Below are 14,499 nucleotides of genomic sequence, written 5' to 3'. Positions count from 1 at the left end.
AGCACAGCCTCTGCTTTATGGCTGCTTCCAAAGGGTGAGCTTCAAAGGGTGTAATCCCGTGTGTGTTCTCTCCCTACACATCTTGCCTGGGAGCTACCCAAACCACACTGCCCATGAAGTAGATTCTGATTTTTGTGTGTCAGAGTAGAACTATGCCAGTGACAGGTTTTTCTGGACACAGATCATCCAGACTGTTCTGTGAAGCCTCTGGTGACTTTGAACCATCAACGTTCCAGTTAGCAGTCAAGCATGATGACTGTTCACACCACCCAGGGACTCCACCTGGGGCATATGAGGTATTGAATAAACATGTGTTTAATGCTTAATGGATGAAATGATTTACCCACTCTGAGTTTATTAGGGTCCAAAGTCTAGCAGGTAACACTTCCTTCTGGTTTTCTAGCTTATGAGACATAGTGTAACTGAGACATCAGGACATCTTTGCTAAAGCAGCATGCAGAGGAGCTCTCAGTCGTCTGTCTCCCTCACCAGCTACCTGGGATCACAGGCGTTATGTGAGTGTATGCATTTCCCAGGGTCTCTGTAATGATGTGCTACAAACTGGGTGGCTTAAAACTGCGGAAATGGATTATCTCACAGTTCCAGGGCCTGCGAGTTGAATTAAAGGTGCTAGCAGGCCCTGGGCCTTCCTTACCTCTTCTTAGCTTTGGTTGGTCCCTGGCAAAGTGTGGAATTCCTTGGCTTGGGATGCACCATTGTACTCTCTGCATCGATCTTTGCACAACCATCTGACCCCTGAGACTTTCTGTCTGGGTCTTCTCTCTTTTTGGTTAAGGCACTACCTTCTCCAGGATGCACTCCTGCCAGCTGATACCGTCTTCAAAGTCCTTTTTCCAAACAAGGCCACATTCTCAGTTCCTGAGGTTTGGAACTTCAACATGTCTTTTTGGAGAACCCAATTTGATTTGTTACAGGGTTAACTCTATTTCACTAAAAAGCCCTGCCCCCATTTGGGCCTTTCTGCCATTCTGGGCTGGCTCTTGTCAGTGCTTAATGAGCTAGATCACATACTTCTCTGCCCTCATTCTTTTCAGCAGGGCACTGATCATAGTGCTGTTTAATATCAATTTTAGTGATATCTATCTATCATCTATCTGTCTATTATCTATCTATAGCTCATTATTTCCCTAGAACACAACATAAACGCACGAGACAAGCCCAGAATCCAAATCTGCTGTAATCAGAATAATTCTTCCCTCCTCCAAATGCAAGGCTTTGTTATTAGGTCCAGGTCCTCAGGCCGAGCCCTTGAGAAGACTTATTTCCCAACAAGCTCTTCCATCCTTCACAGAAACACACTTCAAGGGCCCTGCCCCCAAATTTGTCAACATGCCCAGATACCACTTTGAATGCTAGCCAGAGCAAGCTGGGACCTTGGCCATGAAGAATGTTGGGATTTTTTTTTTCCTCTTCCACTTGCAGACAGAATAACTAACAACAACTAATAACAAATTATACTGTGTGCCGAGCATTTACTGTGTGTAAGTGATTTACAGCTTATTTTACCCTCCTGGCAATTCCATGACATTATCTTTATTTTTCCTGTGAAGAAACGCAGGCACAGATAGGTTATTCACATTGCCAGAGTCACACAGCTAGAATTTGTGGAGTTAGATGTGGAACCCAGTATGATCTGTCACTTTACTTTTCAAGTCTCCACTCTAACAACTGCTTTCTCAGAATCTCAGAAAGTAGAAAGGAAAGAAAGGAAAGAAAAATGGATAAGAAGAGTACATGATTTGCAGAAGACTACATGATTTGCAGGAGAGGAGGAGAATAGAATAATATCAGAAGCTACGTTCCATATGAAGCTTTGGCAGTTGTAGAGAAAATCCATTGCTTTGGAAGAGATTCTGACTCATAGCGACTGTGAGAGAGAGTTGAACTGCTCTCGGGGGTTGCAAGGCTGATATCGATGCTGAAGGTGACTGCTGACTTTTTGGTTAGCAACCGAGCACATAACTAATTCACCACTAGGGCTTCTTCATGCTAGCTGAGTAACCCGGTGGCAGCGAGCCAATTCCAATACCGGGTGAGCCTGTAGGAGAGGGTGGTTTATAGGACAGGGTAGAACTGGCCCATTGGGTCTCCAAGATTTTTAATCTTTACAGGCACGGAATAAGCTTCATCTTATTCCTGAGGAGCAGCTGGTGGGTTTGAGTCACTGACCTTGTCTTTCATTGCCTACCGACCCCTCTACCACCATGGTACATTGCCAGCTGTGTAGTAATAGAAAGTCCCCAATCCAGGATATTCAGAGCTTTACAAATCAGGAGGGAAATGAAAATACCCTTGAATGACTATGTTATTTTCTCTCTTCGAAGCTTGGAACAATGCAAAGATGTGCCTGTTTACTAAGTGTTTTTCACAGTTTGACTCTGAAGTAGGGTTTTAGCCACCAATAGATTTTTTTTCTAAAATTAAAATCAATTTGTGAAAGAATATAGAGCATGTACTGCCTCTGGCTGCTTCCCCCAGTGAAGAGCGGCAGGGACCGGGCATGAGGGATGTGCCAAACGATTGACCTTGCATTGGGTGTGCACTTCCTCTCTGGAGTGGGGACACATCGGAAGTGGTTCTTACTACTGCATCTGGTAAACAAAAATCAGAAATTAGCAGTGATAAGTTTAATGGTCTCACTTCTGACATAGGAACTGGCGACTATTGAGTTAGACTATATTTGATCTCAATTGCTCTGGGAAAGCTCTCTTGATTCCAGACTAGATTGAATTAGCATAAACAAATAACATGCTCACCTTGCAATTTTAAAATCTTCCTGTTCTTATTTAAACTTTGCTTCTTCATATTTGCAAATTTCGTGGTTAATTTTTATTGGAAGGGGCAATTGCTTTTGTAGGTGTTTCTTCAGACTAAATGTCCTCTTTCTGAACCAAGAAAATGGTTTCTTTATAAATGCTCAGTCATTAACCTTTTTTAACAGTCACTTTATTGGGGACTCTTACAACTCTTGTTACAATCCATATATCAGCTGTATCTGATATATTTGTACGTATATTCTATCGTTCTTTTCTATACATTCTTTACTTTCCATTGAGCCCTTGGGATTAGCTTCTCTTTTTTTCCAGCCTCCCTCCCCACCACCTTGCTCCTCTCCCCATGGCCTTTGTCTCCCTTCCCGCCTGGTTTCTGTTGTTCTTCCCCCAAAATGAGTATGTGTGTTTGTGTGCCATTCATTGTGATCGGTGCCTCCCCCTTCTGCCCCTACCTTTTTGGCATCTCTATTCCCATTCCTGTTCCTGGTTCCATGTGTTGTGAGTTTTATCTCTTGCCTATACCTATGCGCATGCTCCTGTCCAGTCTAGATTGGGAAGCGGCACTGGGGTCATGGTAGTGAGGTGTGAGGAGGCCTCAAGGGATCAGAGATATATTGCATGACCAATTAGTGCATACTGTTTGACTCAACCCCTCTCTGCGACCCCTCTGTGGGAGCATGTTCCATTGTCCATAAATGGGCTTTGGGTCTCTGCTCCAACCCCCCTCCATTCTCCCCAATGCACTTTTGTGTCTTTACTGTTTGTTGTGAATCTTCTGATGCCCGTTGGCCGGTCTTGATGACATATCATGATCACACCAGTTGGTGTGCTGCTTCCATGTGGACTTGTTGCTTCACTGTTGGATGGCTGTTTGTTTAACTTCAAGCCTTTAAGACCCCAGACGCTATATCTTTTAATAGCCGGGCACCATCCTCTGTCCTCACCACATCTGCTATGCACCCATGTTGTCTTCAGAGATCTTGTGTGGGTGGGGGTGGGTGGTGAGCATCACAGAATGCCACTTTGTTAGAACAAAGTGTTCTTGTATTGAGGGAAGGTATGTGCCGAGGCCCAAGGCCCGTCTGCAGCTTCAGTGTATTGCCTTATAAATATATGTACATAGGCTAATACCACTATTGTTATGGATTAATGTCTTTACATAAGTGGACACCTCTGTTAATCTCGCTATCTATGCCTTTACTTCCTAGAGCTTGCCTCAGTTTCCTTTTGCCTCCTCTTGCCCCGCCATCACTTTCCCCCTCCTTCCACCCCTTAGTGCTTCCTCTCCACTAGCTTGGTGTTGCTCTAACACTCACAGGATCTCTACCCTCTCCTAGATGCTGGTTCAGCTTCCATCGTTGTTCCCCTGTCCATGACGCGTCGCCTCACCACACCCTTCTCCCCACCTCCTTCTTCCCCTCTACCTTCCGGGGCCATGGTCCCATCGCCTTCTTCCCGGCTTCCCTCCCATGGTCCACCCCATCTAATTAGGTAAACCATCCATGTCCTGGTCTGAACAATAAGAAAACATACTGTTGAAGAAAGAAAAGAAAAGGAAAATGACGAGAGGGAAAAAAAAGGAAGAAAAGGGGTAAAAAAAACAACCCTACATAAGTCCAGGTCTGTTTTCTGCGACCCTCCCCCCTGGTCCTGAGGGAGATCTGGGGACTGTCCCTTCTTGCCCGAAGTCCATTCTTAGGGCTCCTCAGGAGCTCTGTGGCTCAGCTTTACTCCAATTGCTGTTCTGTTGTGCTCCATTCCCACACTGTCTCCCCACTGTGTGTCCCCATTATTGTCCCCTATCTCCATATGCTTCAGTTAGGGACAACATGTTTTGAGCTGTTGGTAGTCCCACAGTCCTCTCTGTGCCCCAGGAGCTGCATGCAGGGACCTCATCCTCTTGGCTTGGTGTGCCTATATAGAATCTAGGCCAACTGCCTCTTTCTCTTTTTCCTTCTTGGTTTGCTGGGTATGGTAGGTTGGTTCCTTTCCCGCACCAGAAGATCTAGTGTCATTCTCTGCAGCACACACTTCCAGGGTGGGGATCAGGCTGGTTCTGGTTGGGGCAAGCCCTGTTGTCCAGTTTTTTCATGCATTCCTCCATGTGTTACCTTGCTTTCCTGGTTTGGCATACCATGGTGGGGTCTATATGCATGTTCCAATTCTATGGAGACACAACCAATACCCTCCCTTAGGGTGTTCCCCCCATGTCATCATCTCAGTTTTTCTCCACCCCCATTCTCCATCCTCCTTCCCCCTGTCCCCTTCTTTATGTTGGATTCACATGTCACTCCCAGGATTTGGTCTGACCTCCCCCCGAGTGCCTATGCTTCCACCCATATATTGTGAGATAAGTCTTTTCTTCTATTCCGGCTGTGCTGATAGTACTTACCTCAGGGAACTCATGTTATACTTGTCCTTTTGAGATTGGCTTACCTCGCTTATCATAATTCCTTCCAACTCTTCCCATTAAATGACATGTTTTGTGTGATCATTCATGCATTTTAGTGCTGCATAGTACTCCATTGTGTATATGTACCAGTGTTTACTAATCCACTCATCTATCGATGGAAATTTAGGTCATGTCCAACTCTTTGCGATTGTGAATTGCACCGCAATAAACATTGAAGCACAGATGACTGGTCGTGTTTTATTTCTTACCTCCTCTGAGGGATGGCTGGGTCATAAGGTAGATCAATTTCCATTTTCTTTAAATATTGCCAGATTGCTTTCCACAGTGGCTGTACATCTCTACACAACCACCAGCAGTGGAAGAGGGTTCCAATTTCACCACATCCCCTCCAACATTTGTTCTCTCTCATTTTCTGATTTGGGCTAACCTCAGGGGTGTTAGATGTTATCTCATGGGTGTTTTAATTGGCATTTCTATTATGGCTTATGAAAGGGAACACTTTCTCATGTGTTTGTTGGCCATAAGGTTCTCCTCCCTAGTGAAATTTCTTTTCAGTTCTTTCCCCCACTTCCTTAGAGGTTAACTGTTTTCCTCTTTTTTTCAGGCCATGAGGGCGTTGTAGATTTTAGTAATAAGCCCTTTGTCTGATGTGTCATTACTAAAAGTCCTCTCTCAGTCTGTGGGTTGCCTTGTTATCCTCTTGGTTTACTCTTCCCTATTGCAGTGAGCCTATGAATTCCCAGGACCAATGATCTTAGGTTTGTCCCAAGTCCTTCCTTGATGGTCCTAATAGTTTGGGGTTTTACTTCTAGGTCTGTGATACACCTTGAGTATGTTTTTGTGCATGGGGTGAGATAAACATCTTGTTTCATTTTTCTACATGTGGATATCCATTGTTTCCAGCACCACTTGTTAAAAAGGGCATCTGCTTCCCACTTGATGGTTTGGGGACCCTTGTGGAAGATCAGTTGTCTATATGCTGATGGTTTTACTTCTGGGCTTTCTATTTTTTCCCACTGGTCTGAGTATCTCGCATTATGTAAGTACCACACTGCTTTGACCACTGTGGCTGTGTAGTAGGTGTTAAAATCAGGTAAAGCAAGTCCTCTGACTTTGCCCTTCTTGAGGAGTTCTCTGCTAATTCTGGGCTTCTACCTCTCCATATGAACCTGGTGGTCAGTTTTTCCAAATCTTTGAAGAATTAGTTGAATAAATACCAACTTGTAAAGTGCTTTGGGTAAGATTGACATCTTTACAATGTTGAGCCTTCCAATCCATGAACATGGGATGTTCTTCCATTTGCGGAGGTCATTTTTGATTTCCTGTTGTAGGGTCTTGGAGTTTTCCTTGTGTAGGTCTTTAGTTTTGTTTTTTGTTAACTATAATCCTAGATATTTCACTTTGTTCTTGGCTACTGTGCAGGGTACTGCCTTCTTGATCTCCTCTTCCGTGGTCCTGTCCGATGTATATAGTAAACCTATCAACTTCTGTTTGTTGATCTTATATTCTGCCACTCTTCCTTATTCCTCTATTGCTGAAAGTACTCCTGTTGTGGAGCTTTTGCGGTTTTCACTGTACAGGATCATGTTATCTGCAAATAGCGATAGTTTTATCTCCTCCTCTCCCAAATTGATTCCTTTAATGTCCTTCTGCTATCTTATGTTGTTATTATATTGAATAGAAGTGGGGGAAAGGGGGATCCTTCTTTCGTACCCTTTTTCAATGGATAGATTTTGAGTTTTCTCCATTGACTATGATGTTGCCTGTTGGATTTCCGTAGATAGCTTGTATTAGCTTGAGGAATTTACTCTCCATTCCTATCTTCATGAGTGTCTTAATTAGGAATGGGTGTTGGATTTTGTCAAGTGCTTTTTCTGCATCCATGGATATTATCATATGGTTTTTATCCTCTTTCTTCTCGATGTAGTGTATAATATTGATGGATTTTTGGATGTTAAACCATCCCTGGATCCCTGGGATAAATCCTAGCGGCTCATGGTGGATGATATGTTATATATACATTTATATTCTATTGGTCAATATTTTGTTAAGAATTTTTTCATCTATGTTCATTAGATATATCAGTCTGTAGTTCTTTATGCCTGTGGGGTCTTTGCCCTGTTTGGTTATCAAAGTTATGCTGGCTTCATAGAATGAGTTTGGGAGTTTTCCATCCTCTTCTAAGTTATGGAATACTTTGTGGAGGATCAGTGTCAACTCTTCCCTGAATGCTTGGTTGAATTCCATTGTGAAGCCATCTGGCCTGTGGTGGGGGTGGCGGAGCTCTTGGTAGCTTCTTGATACCCCTCTCTATTTCTTCTTTCACTCTGTGTTTGTTGAGGTTCTTGACCTCTGTCCGAGATAATTTAGGAGGACTATTTTTCCAAGTATTTATCCATATCATCCACATTTCTAATTCATTAGAATACAGTTATTCATAGTACTTTGTGATTATCCTTTTAATCTTATTGGGGTCTGTTGTAACAACCCATGTGTCATTCCTCATCCTGGCTATTGATGTTTGTGCTTTCCTTTCCTTGGTTGGTTTACCAGCAGTCTGTCAATTCTTACATAGAACCAACTTTTTGCTGCGTTGATCTTTTTGCATCGTTCTCTGGTCTTCCCACTGGTTTAACTCTGCCCTGATTTTTATTATTTCTCTTGTTTTTCTATTGGAGGGGTTGTTCTGTTGATTCTGTTCAAGTTGTTGGAGGTTTTATGATCATGTATCAATCATAAGCCTCTTTTATTTTTTCATATATGCATTTATTGATATCAAGTTACTTCTGATTACTGATTTTGCAGTATCCCATACGTTTTGATATGTCTTATTCTCATTCTCATTTGTTTCTAGAAACTTCCTAACCTCCTCTCTAATCTGAGCCTGTACTCATTCATGTCACAGAAGATTGTTGTTCATCCTCCAATTGTTTGCCCTTGCTTTTCTGGTTGTCTGTTTACTTATCTCCAGCTTTATGGAATGGTGATCCTAGAGAGACGTCTGAATAATCTCTATGTGTTTGAATTTATTCAGGCTTACCTTGTATCCCAGCATGTGGTCTGTTCTTGAAAATGAGCCATGTGGGCTTGAGAAGAATGTGAATTTTTCTGCGTTTGGATAGAAAATTATAACTGTCTATCAGGCCCAGTTGCCTAATTGCATTGTTTAGTTTTATAGCCTCTTTGCTGAGCTTCTTTCCCTGTGATCTGTCTTTTTTCCGATAGTGGAATATTAAACTTACCTACTAAGATTGTTGAATCTGTGGTTTCTTTTTTCATCTTTTTAATAGTTTGTTAGATGAAATTCACTGGTCCATTGTTGGGTGAGTAAATATTCAACTGGTGTGCTAACTGGTTCCTGATTTACTGATCCTTTGAGCATTATATAGTGCCCCTCCTTGTCTCTTTTTATGGTTTGAATCTTGAGGTCCATTTTGTTGGAGATAAAATTGCCATTTGCCTGGTATACTTTCTGCCAGACTTTTATTCTTGGTTTATTTTTATCTGTGTGCTTAAGATGTGTCTTGCAGGAAACAGATTTTTGGATTATGTTTTCTGAGCCAGTCCTCAGCCTTTTTCTTTTAATGTATGAATTGAGGCCATTGGAATTCAGAGTTATTATCACAATCTGTGGATTCATTATACTGTCATATCATGTCTTGCGTTTTGGGTGTTTTCCTGTCTCCCTTCATATCAGTGTTCTGTGTTTGTGTGGGTCTTCTTTCTTGTTTTCTTTTCCCTCTGAGGCCCTGTTATCTTTGTAATTGTTGTTGGCATATTGGCTTCTGGATGGAATTGGGCTAATGGTAATCTCCTGCTTGTTATTGGTGGATATTGATCCTCTGGTCATAGTAAATCAGCCAGTATCTTCCACAGGATTGGGTGTCTTGCAGCATATTCTTTGATTCTTTCCTTATCTCCCCATCTATCTTAATGGATAACTTGGCAGGGTAGAGGATTTGGGGGCAGGAGTTTTTTTCTTTCAGCTTTTGGAAGATCTTGCTCCACTCTCTCCTCCTCTTCATGGTGTCTACTGATAAGTGTGAGCATATTCTTACTTGAGCTCCTTTGTAAGTGACTGTCTTCTTTTCTCTTGCTGCTCTTAAAATTTTCTCTTTGGGGAATTAATCACAGGGATCTACATATAACCTCCTCTCTGGGGGACGGGCAGCAGAGGGGTGGGTGAACGGAGATGCTGGGCAGTGTAATATAAGATATAATAATAATTCATAAATTATTAATGGTTCATGGGGGAGGGGGGAGGGGAAAAGGAGGGGGAAGGGAAAAAGGAAAATTAGCTGATTCCGGGAACCCAAGAGGAAAGCAAATTTTGGGAATGATGAGGGAAACAAACATATAGGTGTGCTTTACACAATTGATCTTTGTATTGTGATGAATTGTATGAGCCCCAATAAAATGATTAAAAATTTTTTTTTCCTCTTTCATCTCAAAGTTGGATACTTTTACTATTATATGTCTTGGTGAATTCTTCTTGGGGGTTAGTCTAGTTGGTTTCCTCTCTGCTATTAAGGTGGGAACGTTTTCTTCCACAAATTCCTTTGCTATCTTGGCTGTTGACTTAGGTGGTATGTCTGCTCTGGTAGACCAATTATTTGAATATTATTTCTCTTCATAGCATCTGTCATCAATCTCAGGTTATCTTCTACTTCTTTAATTTTTCTATCTGACCGTCTTTCTCGCTTGTTGAGGTCTGTCTGAGTGTCTTCGAAATCACTAATATGTTCTCTGCCTCCTTGAGTCTAATTGTACATTCTGTAACCTTGTGTGTGGCTTCTGCTACCTCATCCGTTAGCACCTGTATTTCCTTTTGGTGCATGGACTTCATCTCCCCTATCATTGCATCCTTATTCTGCATTGCCTCCTTCAGCTCCTGTATTACTCCAAGCAGACTTCTGAAGATTTCTTCCTGTGGCAGATCCATGTCTGATTCTTCAAAAGTGTCATTAACCTTGCTACTGTGTTTTGTCTCTTTGGTTTTTTTGTTGAGGGTGATGTGGTCTGTTGATTTTTTCTCAATCCCTTTTAGGCCCCATGTTTCTGGGATACCAGGGTGCCCTTATATCTTTCTCTGTGTTACTGCTAAGGATGTTTTCAGGGGGTTTCCTGTAGCCTAATTTAGAGGTTGGTCAGACTGTCATGTAGGCAGTGTTTCTGGATGGTTCAGTGGCTAACAGTGGTGAGAAGTTTCAGTAACTGGAGTGGGCGCTGGAGCCTATATGTATGCCCCTGGGCTGCTTTGACCTGGTCTGTCAGGCCACACTTAGCAGCTTTTTTTGTTTAATTATTTTAAACAATTTCCCCTTTAGTTTTTAAAGATGCCTAATAGAAAACAAAGGTGGAGGAGGCCTCACTGCCGCAGGAAGTGGTGCTGATCGAGAGCCCTGAAGCTTGGCTATGTGTGGGCAATGTATCCTCTTCAGCTGAAGCATGCACTCCCCCGCCACCTCCCTACAGACCTGGAGTGCTGAGCCAGTAGGCAGAGGCTGCACTGGTGGGACACGCAGGGCAGCAGCAAGCCTCCTGTGCCAGAAGGAATGGGCTGGGGCAGCAAGGATCACAGGGTACCACAGTGACGTGGGCTGGCCTTGAAGCGGGCGGAAGTGGCTCCAGTGGGAAGTGCATGGCAGTGGAGAGCCTCCTGAATGGCCTGAATGGGCTGGGGCTGCAAGGTGGAGCTCAGGGCTGCCAGTGGCACTGGGAAGCACCCGGCAGATGGGTCCCAGGCAGCAATGGATCGCCCCCAGTCGCAGGTTACCTAACCTGCTACAGGTAGACTGCAGGTCAATTACGAGGGTCCTGGGTAAGTGGAAGGAGAGACTTGAGCCCAGGGAAGATCAGTGCCATATGGGTAGAGGGGAACTGTGGAAAAAGGACACTTCATTCCACGTAGAGCATCACGAATGGGCACTTGCTGCAGGGGGTCCCGCCACAGTTGCATATGTCTCAGCTGGACAGCCAAGCAACTCCTGGCATGGAGACCAGGCCTGGGGGGGCGGCGGGGAGGTTGCTGCCCTTGGCAGCAGTGGTGGCACATTGGGGCAGCTCATCCTGATGAATCGAGATTTCCCAAGGATCAGATCCCAAGTCCCAGGGTCTCCGACTCAGGGCAGGTGCATGGGGTAGAGGGCTGTTTTCCCAGGGGCTCTCCCACTCACCAGAATCCTTCCACTAGGCCACTTGGACACTAGACGCACTGTGCACGAAAGAGCTCTCAGTATGTTCTGCTCACCTGGGAGTCGTCATGACCAGTCTCTCTCCATTAACATATTTTTTACAAGGTCACCAAAAGTGATTTGTTTAGGAACCCAAAATCAGTATGGCACTAAATTGAGAAATCAGTTTCTCTGCCTTCTATTTTTTAAGGGTATTGTTGGTGAGATGAGCCAGATGAGCCATTGCTTTTTTGGTCCCAAGCTCCTATTTATACAGAGAATAAAAAGTGCTTTCAAACTTATTTGCCCACAGGTAAAAGCCAATTTTTTAGTATGTAATGAATGGGCCCAACTCTCTATTTACCTATTTGTTTACCTATTCACATCCAACCATCCAGCTATCCATTCATCAACCCATTCATTCTCTTTAAAACATTTTAAAATATATTTTAATATATTTCTCTTTTAACTTATTGTCATCTTTTCTATATAGCTTACTATTTTGTTGATAGGTCATGTACATTCCATTAAACTAGACATTTTTGTATTTATTTTTCATGGTGTAATCCCAGCAGCTAGGAAAGTACCTGGCAACAAGTGATGCATAAATAAGTGAGGAAAGAATGATGAGGAGATTTTAATTAAACAAATGTTGATTTAGCTCCCACTATTTTTCAAAGGAGTTGGAGGCCTGGTAGGGTAATGTTTACACATTGGGCTGCTAACCCCAAAGTCAGAAGTTCAGAAACACCAGATGCCCTTTGGGAGAAAAATGAAACTTGCTACTCCCATAAAGAGAGTCTCTGAATCCCACAGGGGCAGGTCTACTCTATCCTGTAGGATCACTATGAGTTAGAACAGTGGTTCTCAACCTGTAGGTTTTGACCCCTTTGGGGGCCAAATGACCCTTTCACAGGGGTTGCCCAATTCAGCAAAATTACAGTTATGAAGTAAGAGCAAAAATAATTTTATGGTTGTGTGGTCACCACAGCATGAGGAACTGTATTGAAGGATTGCAGCATTAGGAAGGTTGAGAACCACTGAGTTAGAACTTGGCAGTGAGTTTGGCTTTAAGATTCTTCAAAGAACACCTGGTGTTGCAGTGGTTAGTGGCTTAGCTGCTAACTGACCAGTCAGTGGTTTTAACCCAATGGTCACCCCAAGGGAGGAAGATAGGTTTCTCCTTCCATACAGATTTCCACCTTGGAAACCCTCTGGGGCAGTTCTACTGTGTTCTAAAGAGTTACTATGACCAGAAATGGCTTGGTTTTAATGTTGTATTTTTCAAAGAATTGGACTGAGTGCCAAAAGGTATCTATGATGAAACAAGATATGAATTCCACTGTTAAGAAGCTCCCAAGCTAATAAAGCCATCGCCAGGACATATGAATTTAATACTATCCCTATAAACAGGGTAAAAGTGGTTATTTCCATATGAGAATTGTAGCAGAAATAACTATGGGTCTGAAGGAGAAATACTGGTAGCTGAGAGAAAGGTTTCATTGAGGAAGTGACAGGTATATTGAAGATGGAGCTGTTGTTAGGTGCCATTGAGTCAGTTCCAATCTATAATGACCATCTGCACAACAGAATGAAGCATCTCCAGTCCTGCACCATCCTCACAATTGTTCTTATGCTTGAGCCCAGGGTTGTAGCGATGGTGTCAACCCATCTCCTGTGGGCCTTCCTCTTTTTTGCTGCCCCTATACCTACAAGCATGATGTCCTTCTCCAGGGACTGGTCCCTCCTGACACATGTCCAAAGTATATAAGAAAAGAATGTCCAAAATCTTGCCATCCTTTCTTCTGAGGAGCATTCTGGGTTTTCTTCTTCCAAGACGGCTAGGTTTGTGCTTTTAGAAGTCCATGACTTCCATTATTCTTCTCCAGAAACACAACTCAAATGCCTCAATTTTTCAGTCTTCTTTATTCAGTGTCTGACTTTCCCATGGATGGGAAGCGGGGCTTGGGGGAAGAAAGAGTAGGGTTTTAAAAATGGGAAGTTATGGTGTGGGAACGTGCAAGTAGTATAGAAAACGGTAGCAGGAGGAATAAACAATAGAGGTGGGAGATACAGGGTATGGATGGGAGTCAAAGAATGTAGAATTTTGTCTTCCAACCACGTGACCTGGGTTTGATTTCTGGTCAGTGGACTTCATGTGAAGCCACCACCAATTTATCAGTGAATGATGTTGAACACGTTTCAGTGATATTTCAAAACTAAGGTAGACCAGAAGGAAAAACTTGCTTATAGACTAGGAAATCAGCAAATGAAAACCCTATGAATTATAATAGTTCAATGCACAGTTGATCTTGGGGAGATGCCAGGTTTACATGAGGTTGTCATGAATCAGGGGAAAGCCTGAAGATATCAAACTAGTAAAGTGAGAACTTTTGGGAAAGAGTAATTGGCTCAGTTTATGGAGAAGTTTGATGTTACCTGTTGGCACTGGTGACACTCAGGTCCTCTTTGTCTTGTGTCTGAACCTCTCCATGTCTGCTCTAAGAGTTTTGAGTGGGATTATTTTGTGCTTCTTTGTGTTTTGAGTGTTAAAACGCTCAGTAAGTTGTCCAGCCCAGCTTGCCAGAGTCTGGCAGGGATTTTGTGTGAGATGCACATTTCATCTTTGATCTACATTTTGTAAGTCAACAAGATCAGCTCTTTGGATGCTGTTCTTGAATAATTTATCTAATAGATTGCCCACAAAGATACTTTTACTGTTAAGCACCCCTCTATTTCTTTTGCTCTTCAATGGGGGGTTATGAATTGTTCCAAATTCCTTGAGATAGCTTTAAAGTTGGTTTAGAGTATGAATTTCTACCCTAACAAATATTTAGCTTCTGGCCCTTATACTGCATAATAGTAGATATTATTTTCTACTCCTAGCCCCATTTCAGGAGGACACAGAAAAGTACTTTATCTTGGGATGTGAGATGGCCGAGTGTGTCCTTGATCCATCGGTGTATTGTGGTGCCCAGCAGTGATGCTGGAAGCTCTTCAAGTAGTGGCAGGGAAACAAAAGGATGAAGAGCCCTGCACGGGCTGCCTGTGCTGAAGCCCCTGCTCGTGTGGTCCTTGCCTACCTCATTTCAGTTTGGAGGTTGTAATGGGAGCATTT

General features: G+C 43.0%; 1 protein-coding gene across 1 annotated transcript in view; it reads left to right on the top strand.

Moving 5' to 3' along the window:
- Positions 1-441: 441 nt before the first annotated feature.
- The window catches only part of ST6GALNAC3 (ST6 N-acetylgalactosaminide alpha-2,6-sialyltransferase 3), a 335,084-nt gene continuing 321,026 nt past the window's right edge, over positions 442-14,499 (top strand). The window contains exon 1 of the mRNA XM_045292040.1: positions 442-515. The gene's annotated coding sequence lies outside the window, so the exon portion shown is untranslated. The remainder of the gene's footprint in view (positions 516-14,499) is intronic.

This window comes from Echinops telfairi, unplaced genomic scaffold, assembly GCF_000313985.2.
Source record: "Echinops telfairi isolate 266 unplaced genomic scaffold, ASM31398v2 ScPeMD7_443;HRSCAF=831, whole genome shotgun sequence".
NCBI lineage: Eukaryota > Metazoa > Chordata > Mammalia > Afrosoricida > Tenrecidae > Echinops > Echinops telfairi.
The sequence above is the reverse complement of the archived record's forward strand: the minus strand, read 5'-3'. Positions and strand labels throughout refer to the sequence as shown.